At 52.7% G+C, this 13,632-nt stretch overlaps 1 pseudogene; it reads left to right on the top strand.

Moving 5' to 3' along the window:
* The first annotated feature begins 8,737 nt into the window (after nt 1–8,737).
* On the top strand, nt 8,738–8,853 carry LOC130017537 (uncharacterized; annotated as a pseudogene).
* The last annotated feature ends 4,779 nt before the right edge of the window (nt 8,854–13,632 follow it).

The following is a 13,632-nucleotide window of genomic DNA, read 5'->3' on the forward strand; positions in this document are numbered from 1 at the left end:
AGAATAATTGCACTCGTTTGTGGGATATAAAAACATGTGTGAGACTATTACCGGGCACAGCAGAAACCAGTCCAGGAGAACTGGCCCATGATTGGAAGCCTCTCACAAGGGGTGGGGCAAGAGCAGGCAGCTGGGACAGAAAAGGGACCACTACGACCATGATAGTTAGAAATGATCACGCTAGACAAGAATTGTATGCTCAAAGTGGGTAAAGGCATATACACGATAACCTGTCAGTACCTGTACTGCAAACCATAATGTCCAAAAGAAGAAACAGAGACAGAAGGAAAGCCTGACTGTGAGGCCGAGTGCACCTACTGGGTGGAAGTAGGGAAACTGGGTACATTGGCGGCAGGAACTGTACACTGGTGCACTGGAAAAGAGACTGATGTTGGAACATTGCATAATCAAAACCCAATCGTGGGCCAGAGCAACAGATAGCGGGTAGGGCATTTGCCTTGCTTGTGGCCGACCTGGGTTCGATCCCCGGCATCCCATATGGTCCCCCAAGCACTGCCAGGAATAATTCCTGAGTGCAGAGCCAGGAGTAACCCCTGAGTATCCCCAGGTGTGAACCAAAAAGCAAATATAAACAAACTAAAAAATTCCAATCATGAACACTTTGTAACTGTGTATCTCCCTTTCATTTAGTTTAAAAAATTTTTTTTAGTGCTGGAGGATGGGCCCAGAGCGGCAGTACAGCGGGTAGGGTCCTTACCTTGCATATGTATAGCCAGCCCAGGTTTGATCTATATTGGTTTTTATTTGTTTGGGGTTATTTTTATTTGTTTCCTTCTGAGCCACATCTGGTGGTGTTCAGGGAACACTCCTGGTGCGCTTGGGGGACCACAAAGGGGGCTGAGGATAGAATCTGTGCTGGCATACCCTAACCGATGCATTATGCCTCCAGGCCCCCAGCATCATGTATGATTCCCCCTAGTCGCCCAGAAGTGACCCCTGGGTGCAGAGCCAAGAGTAAGCCCTGAACACGCACACCGGGGCCAGAGAGCTAGCACAGCGGGTAGCCCCCAGTCTAGCTGAGCGTTTCCCCCGCGGCAGGCCAAGACCCCGTGCCACGTCCCCCAGCATCCCCCGCGCCACTCCACGCCCCCAGCGCCACGCCCCCCAAGGGCCCTGCAGCACTTTCCCACAGCCGCCTCCCGCCCCACCCTTTCGACCTCTCCCGCCGCCTCGAGCCCACCTGCGCTGGGCAGCTCGCAGCACAGGTCGAACACCAGCAGCAGCAGCATCTGCCCTCCGAGCTCCGCGCGGCTCCCGGAGCAGGCCCGGAGTCCCCGGTCCTCCTTGCCGCTGCGCCCCGCGCCGCCCCCACCGCCCCCCGCCCTCGCCCCAGTCCCCCGCGCCGGGACCCACCTGCGCTGGGCAGCAACCTGCATAGGCCCAGCAGCAGCAGCGGCAGCAGCAGTAGCAGCATCTGCCCGCGGAGCTCTCCCCGGCTACCGGAGCCTGCCCGCGGGTCCCCGGACTTCCTCGCCGCTGCGCCGCGCACCCGCTCGCTGGAGCCGTGGTCACCAAACAAATCTGCCAAGGACTGTGCTCAGAAGGACTGGCACGTGCAGGCCCCGAAACTCGCTCAGCCCAGTCCTTCAGGAGGACCTCCCCCGAGAATGTTCCAGGATGTACGCGGGGAGAAGGCAACGCGGACCAATGGCGAGCGGCAGGAGGCGGGCGCTAAGCGCGGCGCCGCCTATCAGAGGCCGCGGAATCCGCGGGCAGCTCGAACTCGGGCCTGTTTTCCCCACACACAGACGCCATCCCGGCGCCGGGTTCTAAGAGTTCTGAAGCAGCAATGTTCTCTGGAATTAGCGGGTGCCAGGGCTGGAAGAGGAAGCACAACACTTTAAAAAAAGAAGAAAGAAAAGGGGGGTCTGTCATGTGATCGGGGTTAGGCACTTACCTTGCAGGACGCCGCAACCGGCCCGGGCCCACCCTCCGGACTCCCTCAGCAAGCCCCTCCTCCTCCTCATCTGGGAGGAAAGGGGGCTCCGCAGCTCTGCTCCAACCAACGCCCCTACCCCCAAGCTGGATCGCTAGCAGCCCCTTACAAAGACATTTCATATCCTCCTTCAGCAGAACCTGAACTGTGGTCAACATTTACCACCTCCTCACCTTATTTATTTATTTATTTATTTATCTTTGAAATATCTTTTTTTTTTTTTTTTTTTGCTTTTTGGTCACACCCAGTGATGGACAAGGGTTACTCCTGGCTCATGCACTCAGGAATTACTCCTGGCGATGCAGATCAAAACCACAATGAGATATCTTGCACACCCCAGAGACTGGCCCACATCCACAAGAACAAAAGCAACCAGGGACGGTACTGGCTCATCCCTGCAAGAGGACAGGGACCCCTTCCTTCCAGGGTGCCCACTCCCCAGGTAGCACTGCCAGGGCACCCCAATCTGTCCCCAACTCAGCCATGGTGATGTGAGCTCACAGAGAAGGGAAAACAAGGCACCTTCCTCCCTCAGTGAGCAAACAACTACTCTGGACAAAGGAGGCTGCCAACTCTCCTGGAAACCAGCCCTGGCCTAGTGCCCATGGCTTTGGCCTCCTCAGCCACTACCGCAGACCCAATGAGGTGACACCACCCCTCCCGCCCTTCCTCACCTTCTCCAGAGGTGGTGTCTTCCCCACCCAGTCTTGCCCTCCAACCCCCCAACATCTTTTCTGGGGAAAGTCTGGCCAGGGAGCCTGGGTCCTCCCCACAGTTTCCTGCGGTCGCCTCAGGTACAGGTGACCTCTACAGTAAGGAGACATGCAGAAGAGGTTGGATAGAAGATGTGGATCCTGCCGCCCAGGTCCCCCTGATGGCAGCCTGGGGCAGCTGCGAAGAACAACAGAAGAAACTGGAGGAAGGAGTGGAATAACAGTGAGAACCCACTTCCAGAGGGTGGGTTTGTCCGCAAGAATCAAAAGCACTGGTGTCTGGGCAACAGCAATAGCACAGCGGGGAGGGCACTTACCTGGCACGTGGCCAACTCAAGTTCAATCCCTGGCACCCCATATGATCCCCTGAGCACCACCAGGAGTGATCCCTGAGCACAGAGCCAGGAGTGGGCTCTGAGCATCGCTGGGTGTGACTCCCAAACACAAAGTGTCCTGTGAGGCACACTGGTTTGGGACTTTCTCCATCTTCACGGAAAGAGACTGTTTCTGCTCTCCAGGACACCAGAAGGTGGGGGGAGGGGGGGAGAGGGAACAGGGTGGGAGGCTGGACCACTGGCATATGAGCCTGCGTGCATTTGCCCCTCTCCCCTGGACCCGGCATGATGCCACAGAGGGGACAATGGTACAAAGGACAAAGCAACTAACTATGCCTTGTCATTCCTTCCCTGGGAGTAGCAATGCAAAACAGGAGCACAGCAGGTCAGCAGACTCCAGAAGCTTCCTTCAGCCCATGGGTGTCACAGGCCTTCCTTGCTGAAGGGGGATTGGCACTCTGCAGCACTGAGAGCAAATAGCTTTTCCTCTCCGGACCCTCTGAGGGAAACGAAGCCCGGCTCCAGGGCCCCAGCCATGTGCTCTCTCCACGCAATTTCATTCAACCTGGGTTTTCCCTGATGGGGCAAGGAACTCGCTCAGCGTGAGGAGAGCAAGGTAGAAGCTGGGAGGTTCTGAGACTTGAGTTATTTTTTGTTCAATTCCTACAGTATCCCTGATTTCCTTTCCATATTTGAACTAGAAGGATGGAAATCATCCCAACTTTCTCTCCTTCGCCTCCTGTCTCTCAGGGTCAGGCCAGCTGACTTATTTCTGCGTCCCTCACGCCTTGACGCCCTTCCTTTCTCCTCCCCCGTGATTCCCTTCTGAGCAACGCTATCAATCCACCGGTGTCCCATCCTCTCTCCAAAGTTTTATCTTCCCGTAAAAAGACCCCATTGCAATTTAACCCATCCAACCCCCCCTTTCATATTACTAAACTATTCGATTAAAATTGCTTTAAAAATTGCTTTAAAAATGTTATGATTTGGGGCTGGAGTGATAGCACAACAGGTAGGGCGTTTGCCTTGCATGCAGCCAACATGGCTGACACAGGTTCGATTCCCAGCACCCCATATGGTCCCCTGAGCACCGCCAGGAGCAATTCTTGAGTGCATGAGCCAGGAGTAACCCCTGAGATTAACTGGGTGTGACCCAAAAAGCAAAAAAAAAAAGTTATGATTTATTCTGTTAGGCTTAAAAAAATCTAAACTATCTCCCTGCTATTTCAAAGGCTGTTATCCTCTTTCCACCACTGTGAACAGCTTGGATTTCCTTTGTCAGCTCCAATTCCATCTGTTCAACGTCCTTTCACTTCTCTGCTTGGTAGCCACAGACACCATAATGCCCACATGACACCACGTTGGCCCACATGACACCTCTTCTAAACCAAGAGGCTAAACAGCTGGTATTGACCATGCCTGAATTCTCCCTCTGTAGTGAACTAAGAACTTCACCTCGGCATCACGGGTCCAGCGTCCAGTAGATTGTAAACAAGGCCTCTCTGCCACTACCAAGGTCTTGAAATACAACTGTGTGTCTCTGATAACTGCACAGCGAGCAGATACGCTGGCTTTTTGTATTTTTATCTGGTTACACTGATTTGCGGGAAGAGCTGGGCCACACCCAACTGTGCTCAGGGCTTATTGCATTATGCTCAGAGATCACAACTGGCCATGCCCTGGGACCTATGTGGTCACCCATGAAAGGCAAATGCCTTGAATTCCCTATGCCCAAATTAAATTGTTTTGTTTTTTGTTTTTTGTTTTTTTCTTTGGGGGCTACATCATGTGGTGCTCAGGGTTTACTCCTTGCTTGGCACTCAGGGACTGATCTTACTGTGCTCGGGAACCGTACGGGGTACAAGGGATCAACCGCGTGCTGGGAAGCACCCTACCCACGGTACTCCTCTCCAGCACTCACAATATTGATTTCTAAGGGTGCAAAGGTTTATGATTTAGGGTGCAATGTCAACATAACATGCTGACCTCCGACAAGTCTCCACCACAGTCCACTGGGCCCTTCTATCCAATCCCTCCCTTCCCCTTGGCAACCTTATTTCAGTGTCTAAGGATTTCCTTTCATTGAACACTGTCTCTCCCTTGCTCTCTTCACACCCCACCTAGGAGTGCATCACGCTGTATTTTAGCCAGGACAGCGCTTGGCACGAGGCCCTCCACATCCTTGTTACCTTGCTCAGGTGCCTCTACTTTGTCTAATGGAGAAAGCGTGAGCCACCTTGATTAAAGAACACAGGGCAGGAGCCAAGCGCACCAACCAACAGGTCCACCCTTTAAAACAAACTAGAACTATCCAGAAGGCGCATCTGCCCTAGACTAAGGATCCAGCTCACCCTCCACAGCCCATCCCTTTCCCTGGGAGTTGGGCACCATCTCCACCCTCCACGGGTCCCCAGACACAGACAAAGCATCTGTCTGCTGTCAAGAAACAATGCAGATGGTACCAGGGAGAGAGGACAGCGGGGAGGACACTGTCTTCCCAGTCAACCCAGGTTGATCCCAGGCACGCCATATGGACCCCAGTGCCCCACCACCAGTGATTTTTTAGCACCCAGCCAGGCGTAAGCCCTGAACACTGCGAGGTGTGGCCCCAAACCAAAAACAAACAACAAAAAATCCCAAAAGAATGACACAGAGCTAGGAAATCTCAAGTGTAATTTATTTTTATTTCTGTTTCTCACAATCATTAAAAAGATTATATAAAACTATTGCTTTCTTCTCCTGAATAAGGTGGGGAGTGGCAGAAGGGAGCTTGTACTTCTCTGATCAAGCAACTCGCCTCCTCAGACTCAAAGTTAGTGACTCACTGGCTCTGTGAGGGGCCTGAAGGCCGCTGTGTCTGCCTGTGTGGGAATGGCCGACTTCAGCTCCCTGAGACAGGCACCCCATCCTGGGAGCACTCACTGGTCTTCACTTGAGGAAGAAGAAGTGTCCAAGAGAGATGGGCATCGGTATTCAGGAATGAAGGGAGAGGAAGTCGGGAAGAGGCTGCGGGCCCTGATGCAGGGTGACATCCGGAAGGACTGAACAGAGCAGGAGCCCGAAAGCGGTCGGTGCTGGTCCAGGTGGCAGAGTATGGACACTGTCGCACCTGGTCAAAACTCAGCCTCCGTTGGGCTGGGCAGACAGTACAGGGGCGACAGCCCTGGCCCTGCACACCGCAGACCTGCCTGGGTTCAATCCCCAGCATCACAGATGGTCCCCTGAACCTGCCAGGAGTGATCTCTGAGCACAGAGTCAGGAGTGAGTCCTGAGCATTGTCAGGTATGCTCCCCAAAAAACAACAAATAGAACATCTTTGTGGAGAGTTGTATCACTTTTCTTTAAATAAATACAGAAACTCAAAAATATTGGGGGTGGGGATTAAACAAACACAAATATTGGGTGGATCACACACACACACATGAATACTGGAAGATTAAACACACAAATATTGGGGGTAAAACAAACACAAATACGGGGGGTGAAAGAAACACACAGATATTGGGGGGAGGGAGTTGGCACTTCCCAGTGCTTTGGTTCCCAGAGCTGAAAGTGCTTAAGAGCACTGGGGTGGGGGCAGGGAGGATGTGGTACCCAGGATCCAACCCAGGACCTCCGGTGTGCCAAGCATGAGCACTACCACTTCAGCCACACCCCCAGCCCCAGGGCTGTTCTGTTTGGTAAACTGAGGTAACACTGGCTGACAGGATGCTATGTTTCAAGTATATATTACACAGCTTTGAGAGCTGCCATGCCCTGTTCTCCTCCAAAGAGCTGACGTCTCTGCCACTGTGAAGTAGAACCCACCGCCCACCCCCCACCCCGACTTCTTCCTTTGTGCCCTTATACCCTGGAAACCTGAGTTTGGTCTGGTCTGATCTCTTGCTTTTTTCCTTTATAGCCTAAGAAATCTATGAGTATCTGGTATTTATCTTTCATTTGCAAGTTATTTTGCTTAGTGTAACACTCTCCATCTATGCTATCACAAAGGGCAAGAATTCATCTTTTCTTCCTTTTTTGTGGGCACGGGTCCCGGATCCGGGTGCCTTGGGACTGTGCGGCAGCGGAGGGCGCTAGTGCGGGAGGGCAGGGATCGGGGCAGCGGGGTCAGGCAGGCAAATGCAGAGGCAAGAGCCGGACGGCAGGGCCACTTCTTGAGAGCTGCGGAGAGCCACACCTCCGCCCATGGCCGAACCACGCTAAATGCTCTTGATCTCTAAGCTATGCAGGGTCGGGCCTGGTTGGATGGGAGACTTGGATGGGATTTCGCCTGGAAATACCCCAAAAACCCGGTGCTGGAGGCCTTTTGCTTTTTGCCGCCTTGTGGGCCGATTGCTGGTTTCCTCTTCTCCCCCTTTCTCTTTGGCTTCCGACGGGGGAGGGCTGGGGGGTGGGCCCTAGCCCCTGGCCTTGGTCCTGCCCTTAGCCTCCGGTCCCCGCCCCCCAGGCCTGGGCTTCCCGAGGCTGGCCTGAGCTCCCCCCCCACAGCTCCTCGCCTAGACCTTCCAGCCCGCCCCCCCCCCCCCCCGCCCCCTCTCTCCCGGCGGCCCCGACGCCTTCCTTCCCTCCAGAGGGTCAGGGCGGGGCAGGGCAGGGAAGGACAGGGCCGCTCCGCCAGCGGCCCAGGGGAGGGGGGGGCGGCTTGGGGGCCTCCTGGGGCATCCGGGGAGGACGAGGGTGGGACCCGACCCAAGGGGACGTCCTCACGGGTAGTGGGGGGTGGGATGGGGGCGGGGGCGAGGGGAGGCTGAACGGGCAGGGAAGGGGGGGAGGGTGGAGAGACCCGAGGAGCAGGGCTGAGGGGGTGGGGATGGAGAGGGGCTGAGGGGGGACCCCGGGCGGCCCCCCGCCGACCCCAGAAGGCGCTCCCCAGGGCCCCCGCCCCCGCCCGCAACCCCCCACCCCTGGGAGGGAGGCTGGGTGAGCTGTCCCCTCTCCTTCAACACACGGGGCGACACCCACAGCCGGAGCCCCTCCGGAAACCACGGGGGATTGGGGGGGGGCACCCGGCCCCGCGCTCACGCGGCCACGCACCCATGCACCCACGCGGGGCACCGTCCAAGCCCGAGTGCTGAGAGCACCGGTCGGGGAGCACCGGGGACTGGGGCACCCGGATCTCCTGGCCCACGCGATGGAATCCCCCATCTTCCCATTCAGGCGGTCCCCGGACCCGCCCCTGTGCTGCGCCCTGGGCAAGAGCCCGCGGGAGCGCCCAGGCGAGCGCCCCCAGGGCCAAGTGCAGCATGGACCCCTCTGCCAGGCGGAGGCAGGCGGACACACGGCAGGCCGACAGACAGACAGGGTCCGGGAGCGCTGGGCAAAGCTGCTCCCCGGGCCTCCCGGCCGATGCCGCCGAGCCCCCCACGCCCACCCGCTCCCCCGCCGCGTACACCTGCTCCCAGAAGCGCGCAACAGAGCAGCGGGGCGGTGGCCGCGCGCCCGTCCGGCCCCAGCGGAGGCGCCCGACACCGTCCGTGGGGCGCTGGGGCGCGCGTGTGCGTGTCCGTGTGTCCGCGTGTGTGCGGCTTTCCGGGCCCTCTGGCTCACATGCACGCACTCACAGCCCGCCCGGGAGGCCTTATGGGCGCGGCCCCGGATCCGGGTGCAGCGGAGGGCACTGGTGCGGGAGGGCAGGCTAGGGGCAGGCGGGCGGATGCGGGGGCACGGCGGGGTGGGAGGGGGCGGGTGCGGGGCGGTTGGCTGGGCCACTTCTTCAGGGTGGGCCACTTGTCTATTGCCATACCACCCTCAACGCACCGGATCTCCGCTGATCTCGGAAGCTAAGCAGGGTTGGGCCTGGTTACTGCTTGGATGGGAGATCACCTGGGAATACCAGGTGCTGAAATAAGCCTTTTGCTTTTTGGGGCCTAGTGGGCCGTTTGCTGGTTTCCTTTTCTCAGGGTGGTATGGCCATAGATCCAAGTAGATCCAAGTAGATCCAAGCCTACTCTGATCGGGGCTGAGCATCCTCCACCCAGATCCTCCAAATTCCAGTAGGCGGGGGTCATACCCACCAACTGGCCCCCTGGCGCCGTGTAATCCCATCAATGGCCAAGACTCAGAGACTATAAAATCCAGCTCCTGGAAGCGCGCGGCAGCGACATCTTTTCATCTCATTCCTACTTTGGACAAACTGGCAGGCTACCGAATGTAACCTGCCCACACAGCAGAGTCTGGCAAACTCCCCGTGGCGTACCCAATATGCCAAATACCAGTAACAATGATGGGTCTCATTCTCCTAACTCTGAAAGAGCCTTGAATATGGCACTTTTTTAAAAAGTCTCAGGGCTAGGACGAAGGAGACATAACTGGGGCCTGCTCGAGGTAATCAACGAATAACAGGATGGTTGTGATTGTGACTGATTGTGATTCTTGGGTGTTAGTCTCCTATTTTGTTACTTTATGTTCCCCAGATGAATGCAATCTTTCCATGTCTGTCCCTTTCTTTCTGACTCATTTTGCTTAGCGTGATACTTTCCATGTAGTACCACTTGAATGTAAATTTCATGACTTCATCTTTTCTATCAGCTACATAGTACTCCATTGTGTAGATGCACCAGAGTTTCTTTAACCAGTCATCTGTTCTCAGGCACTCAGGTTTTTTTTTTTCCAGATTCTGGCTATTGTAAAGAGTGCTGCAATGAACAAACAAGTGCAGATGTCACTTCGACTGTACTTTTTTGCATCTCTTGGATATATTCCCAGGAGTGGTATTGCTGGGTCAAATGGGAGCTCAATTTCTAATTCTTTGAGAATCGTTCATACTGTTTTCCAAAAAGGCTGAAACAGTCGGCATTCCCACCAGCAGTGAAGGAGGGTCCCTATCTCGCCACATCCACGCCAACACCGGTTGCTTTTGTTCTTTTTGATGTGGGCCAGTCTCTGTGGTGTGAGATGATATCTCATTATTGTTTTGATCTGCATCTCCCTGATGATTAATGATGTAGGGAATTTTCTCATGTAGGGAATTTTGTCATGTGCCTTTTTGCCATTCGGATTTCTTCTTTGAGAAAGTTTCTGTTCATTTCGTCACCCCATTTTTTTTTACGTTAGGAAAAACTTTTTTTTTATATTAAAACTTTTTTTAATAGTGAAACATCATGAGGTACAGTTGCAGACTTACACATTTTTGTGCTTGGGTTTCAATTGTACGATGATCAACTACCCATCCCTCCACCAGTGCCCATTTCCCACCACCACGGATCCCAGTATCCCTCCCACCCCCCATCCCACGCTGCCTCTGTGGCAGGGCATTCCCTTTTGTTCTCTCTCTCTTATTGGGTGTTGTGGTACAAAAGAGGCAATGGGTGACAATCATGTTTAGTTTATAATCTACTTTGCGCATGCTTCTCCTATCCTGGGAGGATCCTCCCAACACCTTTATTTGGTGTTCCCTACTCTATCTGAGCTCCCTTTTCCCCTAGTATGTGTGGTTGGCCTCCAAGCCATGGAGTAAAATTCCTGGTACTAATCTCGGCCATTCTTGGGTGTTAGTCTCCTATTTTGTTACTTTATGTTCCCCAGATGAATGCAATCTTTCTATGTCTCTCCCTTTCTTTCTGAGTCATTTCGCTTAACATGATACTTTCCATGTAGTACCACTTGTATGTAAATTTCGCGTCACCCCATTTTTTGATGGGGTTGGATGTTTTCTTCTTGTGGAGTTCAACCAGTACTTTGTACATCCTTGATATCAACCCCTTGTCGCATGTGTATTGGGCAAATATCCCTTCCCATTCTGTAGACTGTCTTTGTATTTTGGTCACTGTTTTTTTTTGAGGTGCAGAAGTTTCTTAGTTTAAGATAGTCCCATTTGTCTATCTCTGTTTTCACTTGCTTGGACAGCGGCATGGCATCTTTGAACATACCATTAGCTTCAATGTCATGGAGGGTTTTGCCAACTTTGTCTTCAATGTACCTTATGGATTCTGGTCTGATGTTGAGATCTTTAATCCATTTTGATCTTACTTTTGTACATGGTGTTAGGCAGAGACCTGAGCCCACTTTTTGCATGTAGCCGTCCAGTTTTGGCATCACAATTTGTTAAAGAGGCTTTCCTTGCTCCACTTCACATTTCTTACTCCCTTATGGAAGATTAGATGACCATATTTTGGGGGGGAAATGTCAGTAAATTCAACCCTGTTCCATTGGTCTGCAGCTCGGCTCTTGTTCCAGTACCCGCAGTTTTGATTATTACTGCTTTGTAGTAGAGTTTGAAGTTAGGGAGGTTGATTCCTTCCATATTCTTTTCCCCAAGAATTCCTTTAGCAATTCGTGGGGGCTTATTGTTCCATATGAATATCAGGAGTGTTTGCTCCATTTCTTTGAAGAATTTCATGGGTATTTTTATAGGGATCGCATTGAATTTGTACAATACTTTGGGAAGTATTGCCATCGTGATGATGTTAATTCTCCCGATCCATGAGCAGGGGATATCTTTCCATTTTCTCATGTCCACTTTTATTTCCTGAAGTAGCGTTTTGTAGTTTTCTTTGTACAGGTCCTTAACTTCCTAAGTTAAGCTGATTCCTAGGTAGTTGATTTTCTGGGGCACAATTGTGAATGGGATTGTTTTTTCATGTCACTTTCTCTTCTCTCACGATTCCTATATAGGAAAGCCATGGACTTTTGGTTACTGATTTTATAGCCTGCAACTTTGCTATACCAGTCTATTGTTTCTAGGAGTATCTTGGTAGAGGTTTTATGGTTCTCTAAGTATAGTATCATATCATCTGCGAATAGTGAGAGCTTGATTTCTTCCTTTCCTACCTGGACGCCCTTAATATCTTTTTCTTGCCTAACCGCTATTGCAAGTACTTCCAGTACTATATTGAACAGCAGTGGAGAGAGTGGGCATTCTTGTCTCGTCCCCTATCTTAGAGGGAAGGCTCTCAGTTTTTCCCTCCTCTACTTAGTTTTATCAGCATGTGTCAGGTAGCACCACTCTGTCACGAGGGGCTGGGGCAGGACGGAATGTTTGCCTTTCTCGACACTTACCGGAGCTGGAGTGATAGCACAGTGGGTAAAGCGTTTGCCTTCCACGTAGCCGACATGGTCGGCCCAGGTTCTATTCTTCTGCCCCTCTCGGAGAACCCAGAAAGCTACTGAGAGAGCAAGACACCGAGAGTATCTCACCCGCCTGGCAAGCTACCCATGACGTATTGGATATGCCAAACACAGTAACAATAAGTGCCACAATGGAGACGTTACTGGGCCCGCTCGAGCAAATCAATGAACAAAGGGAGGACAGTGCTACAGTGCTATTTAGTTTTATACAGACATAATCCTTACTGGATATACCATTTGGGATGATTTTCATGCTTTTTCTTCACTTCTTGAAATTTCATTTCTTCTTCTTTTCTCTTTTCTTCATTCAATGTTTTAAAATATCCTTTGGGCACACACCAGGTTTAAAGACTGGTGCTGTCTCACCACCAGGGAGCTGGAGGGCCAAGAGGCCGGGAGGGTGTGTCCTACACACAGACACTCCTTCGGCAGTGCCGCAGCTGGGAGCATGCCAGCCCCTGCCGGTTCTAATTCTGGCTCTAGTTCTCAGGCGTTGGCCAAGTCATAAGCTCCCTGTGCCTCAGTTGCCTTAGCTACAACACATCGATACTAAGAATACTTACGTCATGGAGTTGTGGGAGTAAATAAAAACCATGTAACCCGCTTGAAGTGCCTGGTCCTTGGCAAGCGCTCAATAAATGTTACCTATCATGATGGTTACTGAATCAGCCATAGGATGGGACAACAGATCCAGGAACAAGAGGGGACTTCTATTCTCTTCCCTCCTGGGGTGGTGAGAGTTTTGATCTTTGGTACAGCCCCCCTCCCAGCTCAGCCCTCCCTACCATGACTAAACCAGTTATCTGGTCTTCTGGTCTCTGTGTCTTCCCCTGCAGGTCACCTGCAAGCAGTACAGAGCCACTTTAGTTAGGGGACTGCAATCATTCCGCTCATGTCAAGCACCCTCAGTAGTTCCCCAATGCTGAATTGAGGGTATACTCCATCCCAGCCATTTGGGCTTCACCTGCTTTCACTTGCAGCTCACTGTCTTCTTACCGGAGTCTGTTGCCCTCAGCCATCCACAGCTGCTATAGTCCCTCGTTGCAATAACACTTACTGTCCTAGCCTCAAAAGTATGTGTGTGTGACTCTGTCCCCTGGATTTTCCAGGTCTCCCTCTTCTCTTTTGAGACCCACATCAGTCCCAGTCCTGTGATGCCTCATTAAAGTCTCCCCTGCTTCCTTGCAAAGAGATGGGTCCTAGCCTTTCTTCCTGTTGGTGGGATTTCTACTTTTGCCTTTCTTAAGAGTTTGGGTAGATGTAGGATGGTTGGATGAATGGATGGATAGATAGGTGATAAAAGTAATGATGCATGGATGGGTGGGTGGATGAGTAGGTAGATGAATGGTGGATGGATGGATGCAAAAATGGGTGGATAGATGGATGATGGTGCAGAGGGCTAGAAACCTTTGCTGTGGTTTGAGGCCTCCCAAGGAGGCCTTTGCGGCATCAGTGGGAGTTTCTCACGCCCCTCCAGAGGCAGAGACAAGTAGCCAGGAAGGTGCTCCTGCAGGTCTAGTCACCGAGCTTACCCCTCTCTGCACCCACAGTCACTTTCCTG

Source organism: Sorex fumeus, unplaced genomic scaffold (genome assembly GCF_029834395.1).
Source record: "Sorex fumeus unplaced genomic scaffold, SorFum_2.1 ptg000007l, whole genome shotgun sequence".
Classification (NCBI taxonomy): domain Eukaryota; kingdom Metazoa; phylum Chordata; class Mammalia; order Eulipotyphla; family Soricidae; genus Sorex; species Sorex fumeus.